Below are 6,352 nucleotides of genomic sequence, written 5' to 3'. Positions count from 1 at the left end.
GCATTCCCGTTAAATTCTGCCACCAGAAAAGAAAAACTGAAACATTTAAAAATCCAGTTAATTGGACAACAGTCAATATTTTTGAAAACAATCGACAAAAATAAGGCTGCAACTGAAGCATCTTATCGTGTTTCCCAGATAATTGCACAAAAGAAAAAACCTTATGAAGACGGGGAAATCACAAAACAAGCATTTTTGGAAGCTGCAGATTCTTTATTCGCCAACTTTAGAAATAAAGACGAAATAGTCTGCTATAAAATCTATGCAACTTTCTGCTAATACAGTGATGAGGAGAGTAGAAGTAATGAGCAATGATATTTTTTTTACAGTTAAGAAGTGACTTAGATAACTGTATTTATTTTTCACTGCAACTGGATGAATCAACAGATGTAGTTGACACCTCACAGATGGCCATATTTGTCAGGATGACTTTTAGTGATTTTACAATTAAAGAAGATCTTTTGAAGTTTATTCCACTCAAAGGACATACTACTGGGCTAGAGCTGTTTTCTCATTTAAAAAATCTCATCTCTTCTGAGAAAATTCCAATATCAAAAATGGTAGGCCTGACAACTGACGGTGCTCCAGCTATGGTGGGTTGTGATAAGGGGCTCGTGGAGCTATGTCATAAGGATGAAAGTTTTCCACAATTTCTTAGCTACCACTGTATTATACATCAGCAAGCATTACGTGGAAATTTTCTAAAATTGAACAACGTTATGAAACTGGTGGTGAAAATTGTGAACAAGATTAGAGCTCAAGCGTTACAAAGAAGATTATTTAAAACCTTGGCTGATGAAATTGACTGTCAATACGGAGAGCTACTTCTTCACTCTGAAGTGCGATGGTTAAGCAGAGGACGAGTGCTCAAACGTTTCAATGATGTCCTGCCTGCTAACCTATGCAATGATGTCCTGCCTAAAACCTAAAAAACCGCGATACTAAGCATTTTCCTATTCTTTCCGAAAAGATATCCAAAAATCTATTAGACCCCAATGACAGTAAATATCATATGGAAATAGTTTCTAACTTGAAGGAAAACTTCAAAAATCGTTTCAAGGATCTCAGCAAAATTGCTTTAGTGACGCAATTTGTTGTTTCAACCTTCATGGACATTGATATACAATAGTTTGCAAATTGTGTTATGAACAACTTTGGCAAAAACATTGCTGTGACAGAAATGGAACTGATTGCTTTTCAAAGTGACTTGACTTTAAAATCTTTAGGTTCAAATACAAAATGTATATGGACTTTAGTAAGTAAAGATAAGTATTCAGATTTATGTCGTGTTGTGTTGAAAGTGAAAGCGTTATTCAGTTCAACTTATTTGTGTGAATCTTCTTTTTCCAATATGAAATTTACTAAAAATAAATACTGCAATCGGCTTACAGATATACATTTGGATAACTTTATTCGAATGACTGTGTCAAATTATACTGCAAATATTAAAAAAATTATCGATGAGTCAGAATCTCAACCTTCTCATTAAATATGCTCTTTTTATCTGCCCATATTTTATTTATATAATAATGTACTATTACTGTTTTGTTGTTTTTTTAAGTCGCTTGTGATTTGCCATTATGACTACAAAAAATTTTGTTACGATTGATAGGTGTGAACATGGATGTAGTTATGCATAAGTATAAGCACTATAAGTCATAAGTTTATTATATATAGAACGTATATTAGTAAAATAAATACATGTGTTGTATGTCGAATATAACTATGTATTATTTAATTTATGTTGGCTTGTGCAAGTAGCTCGCTGTTTATTTCAAAATCTTGAAAGTAGCTCAACACATTGAAAAGGTTGGCGACCACTGATCTATGCCGTTAATGTGCCGAATTATCTCATCCTTTAGCTCTTGAATTGTTGCTGGCTTATCGACGTACACCTTTTCTTTCAAATAACCCGAAAGGAAGAAGTCTAACGGTGTCAAATCACATGATCTTGGCGGCCAATTGCCATCGCCGCGACGTGAGATTATTCGGGCATCAAATTTTTCGCGCAAAAGAGCCCTTGTTTCGTTAGCTTTGTGATAAGTGGCACCGTCCTGTTGAAACCACATATCGTCCACATCCATATCTTCCAATTCGGGCCATAAAAAGTTTGTTATCATCTCACGATAGCGAACACTGTTCACAGTAACTGGCTGACCAGCTTCATTGTGGAAAAAATACGGCCCAATGTCACTCTTTGTGGGTGCGTTAGTTTTTCGGCAATCACTCTTGGATTATAATTCGCCCAAATGCGGAAATTCTGCTTATTGACGAATCCACTGAGTTGAAAATGTGCCTCCTCACTGAAAATGAAGTGCGCGATACGCATTTTGATTTGAACGCCCGTTTTTATATAATAATAAGTCTGTATAACTTTAACGCGTTGCTCGATGGTGTATCTTTCCATGGTTCAAATTGAATTAGTCTGAAATTGAAAAATGTCAAATGAAATGCAGAAGAAAACTTGACTTCATGGTTTTGCATGCCTACGGCACAGGAGAGCCGTAGACACTTTGCTATGCTGCAGATTTATCTGTGTAAATATTACTTCAGTCATGAGACTGAGTATATTTACGCTTTGTTCTTCACCTTATCCTGGACACGGAAATGGATTTGCCCCAGATATAGGTGAGGACAACACCCGTACTTCGACTAAAGAACCTTGAGGGACCCAAGATCTATACCCAGCATCAGGTGGGAACCCGCCTCTGAAGTGGTAGCGGAATTCTGCCTTGTGCACGATTATACTCTCCAGAGAGTCGTGTCAAGATCTTTGTTCTGAACACGGATGCATGTGAGGAGTTCTGCTGAACTACGGAAGGACCCGGAATCCACTCGCTCGTACCAGTCTTTCTCTGCTACTCTCAACAAAAATGAACTTGCTGTTTTCGCAGCCTGGAATTTTTGCTATCACTTTACTAATCATTCTCGGGAAAAAGCATTGGAACAGTGCACCTTTACGATGCCGTCCCCCACGCTTTTACCCTCGAAAGTCGGCGCGTTTTTCGACTCACCGATAGCTTTCCAGAGATAGCTATCAAGATAGTCTTGTTGCTCTTTAGACAGTAGACCGTCTTGCTTATCAGTATGTATCTCTACTGTCATTGCCTTTGCTGGCATTCTCGCGAATGATTCGCCAGACGTTGACGGAAGAGTGTCATTCGACATTTGAGGTCCCTTAGCCTTTGCCTTGTGAGGAGTGCAACGTTACAGGAATCCTCTGTTCTGCCCCGCTTTCCCGTTTACATTACAGGTGTCGAAGTTGACGGAGCTTGAGTACTTACCTTAGCTGATGCTTCGGCTTTCTTCGCCTTCTGTCTTCTTCGTTTGATCTGTCTTGCGGATAGACCAACATCTGCTTTCGTGTTTCCAATAACTTCAGTCTTTTTACCGGTACTTACCTTATTAACACCAGGTTTAACCGTTGTCAAAGACTTACTCGGTGCCAGAGATCCATCTGAGTCTACTGAGAGATTGTCTCCCATCTTCACATCCTCCACAACTTGTTCAGTTGCTTGGGATCGTTTCGGCGACGGTGTATCGCTCACACTCACTCGGCTCTCCATTGGCATAGCCAATGTGCCATGTTTCACCACTAGTAGTTCGCTTCCTCCGGAACCCTGGGTGTCAGTTCCGGTCATAGGGGGGTGCACATCCGATGCCCGAGCCGTCGATTACTCGACCGGAGGATTTCCCGAAAGTGGGTTACCTCGTGCAGAGAGATCCCTGTTTAGCCTCCATATCGTAAGAAAGAAATGCATTTTATACCTCTTGCCAGGTTGTCGGTACGGTAATTTCCACATAGTACTTGGGTGGCCCCCAATTCCACCGTTTCGCAGATGGGTGGATACCCAATTCCTGTATAGAGCTGCCCTCTTAGTTCGTGGTAAGTTAATCTCCATAACATGGGGTTAAATCACCACTTAAGCATCATCCCCGCGACAAGGAGACCGACATGACAAGGGATCGACATAGTACTTAACATTGCAAAGCACATATCATGTTAACACCTTCGGTAATGTTCGTTGATTCCCGACGACGTTCGGCACGTGGCTCGTTTTTATTTTGAATCACAGTGAGTAATTGACGCTTAAAGGTCACGCATTATATTTTGTTTGTCGTTTGTGTTTATACTGTGAAAATAATGTCATTTCAACGTCGTAAAGCATTTACGATTGAGGAGAGAGGTGCAATAATATGCAGATTAGAATATGGAGAATCGAACACATCCCTCGCAATTTGGCGTTGATCATTCGACAATCTCAATGATTTTTAAAAACAAGAACCGCATTAAGCAATCGTTCAATTCAAATGTTTTGAAACCGAAGAGGCTTCGAAAATCGCGACAAGAAAATGTTGTTGTAGCATTAATTCAAGGGTTTAAAACCATGAGAAACAAAAGAATACCTGTCAGCGGCCCTATGCTACAAGAAAAGGCAAACGTTATTGCCACGCGTTTTGGTATTCTCGATTTCGATTGTTCTGCAGGCTGGATCAGTCGTTTTAAAGTTCGACATAACATTGTGGCGGGAAAAGTTGTCAGCGAATATTCGTCTGTTGATCAAAGTTCAACAACAAACTGGTTAACAACTGTGTGGCCGAATCAACGAGCACAGTTTTCGGATGATGAGATATTTAATGCTGATGAAACTGAACTGTTTAACAAATTAATGCCGGACAAAACATTAAAATTTAAAGGTTAGAATTGTAGTGGAGGCAAATTATCGAAAGATTGAATAACTGTCATGGTAGCAGCTAATATGAGTGGCACGAAAAAAAAAATTGCTCATTATTGGAAAGTCACAAAAACCCAGATGGTTTAAAGGGGTCAAATCATTACCTGTCGATTATGCTAACAATCGTAAAGCTTAGATGACATCAGAACTTTTTGAAAAATGGCTTCGAGATTGGGATCGTGATCTGGTGAAGAAGAAGAAAAAGATTTTATTGCTGGTTGATAAGTGCCCGGCACAACCAAATGTTACTGTTTTAAAGTCTATAACATTTGCTTTCCTTCCGCCGAATACAACATCAGTACTACAGCCAATGGATCAGGGAATAATACGAGCACTGAAAACGAATTTTAGAAAAAACCTTGTGTTCAAATGATTAATAGTCTTGTTGCTAATGACAACAACACTTCTACAAAAATAACGATGCTAGATGCAATTCTGATGGTTAATGACGCCTGGAATAAAACGTCACAAAGTACCATGCACAACTGTTTCAGAAATGCAGGATGCATTGAAAGACACGACGGTTTACCTAATCAAATATCAGAACATGCATTTGATGAAGAAGATGATGTCCCTTTATCTTTGTGGTCACGAAATCTAAATTCATATTCTTTAGCAGCATCAGCAATGTGGAAAGATTATGTTGACATCGATAACACTCTTCTCACATCCGAAGAACCCACCGATGACAATGTCGTACAGAGCATTAATGCTAAGGAACAACTTGAAAGTGACGAGGAATTACCTACCGCAGGAGAGGCATTAAAAGCTGCAGAATTATTATCCCGATTTGTTAACAGCAATATTGAAAACGATAATTTGACCATGGTGATGCCTTCTATTCACAATAGCATTAGAGACTATTTTTACAATAAAAGGAAAAACCACAAGCAGACTATGTTTTTCTATTAATATACATACATACATATCTACGCGAAAATGTTTTTTTCCACAAAATGCTTCGTATGACGTCCGCTTATTGTGACGTGATTGTCGATTCCTTTCGATGTCCTTATAAACGGATTCCACTGTATGTATGTCTATGGAAGCTTTTATGCATGTATTTATGTATATGCGTGTTTGCTTTTGCACGTCCATATGGACGATTCTTCATACGCAGATATTCATTGTATTTAGCTGAACGAATATATTGATTTTGTAACGAAATCCTGTCGAATTATATGATGGGCATATGGTTGTTTAATTCGTCTTACCAAATAAATATTATTATCCTTGAGAAAATTGAAATATTTCTTCTTCTTCTTAATTGGCGCGATAACCGCTTACGCGATTTTGGCCGAGTTTAACAAAGCGCGCCAGTCGTTTGTCTCTCGTGCTCACCGGCGCCAATTGGACACACCAAGTGAAGCCAAGTCCTTCTCCACCTGATCTTTCCAACGCAGAGGAGGCCTTCCTCTTCCTCTACTACCACCAGCTGGTACCGCATCGAATACTTTCAGAGCCGGAGCGTTTGTATCCATTCGGACGACATGACCCAGCTAACGTCGCCGCTGGATCTTTATTCGCTGCGCTATGTCTATGTCGTCGTAAAGCTCATACAGCTCATCGTTCCATCGTCTGCGATATTCGCCGTTGCCAACGTGCAAAGGTCCAAA

At 39.5% G+C, this 6,352-nt stretch overlaps 1 pseudogene; it reads left to right on the top strand.

Annotated features, from left to right (window-relative positions):
- The first annotated feature begins 4,745 nt into the window (after positions 1–4,745).
- Positions 4,746–5,648, top strand: LOC129249922 (tigger transposable element-derived protein 4-like; annotated as a pseudogene).
- Positions 5,649–6,352: the final 704 nt, after the last annotated feature.

This window comes from Anastrepha obliqua, chromosome 6, assembly GCF_027943255.1.
Source record: "Anastrepha obliqua isolate idAnaObli1 chromosome 6, idAnaObli1_1.0, whole genome shotgun sequence".
NCBI lineage: Eukaryota > Metazoa > Arthropoda > Insecta > Diptera > Tephritidae > Anastrepha > Anastrepha obliqua.
This window is presented reverse-complemented; position numbering and strand designations above follow the sequence as displayed.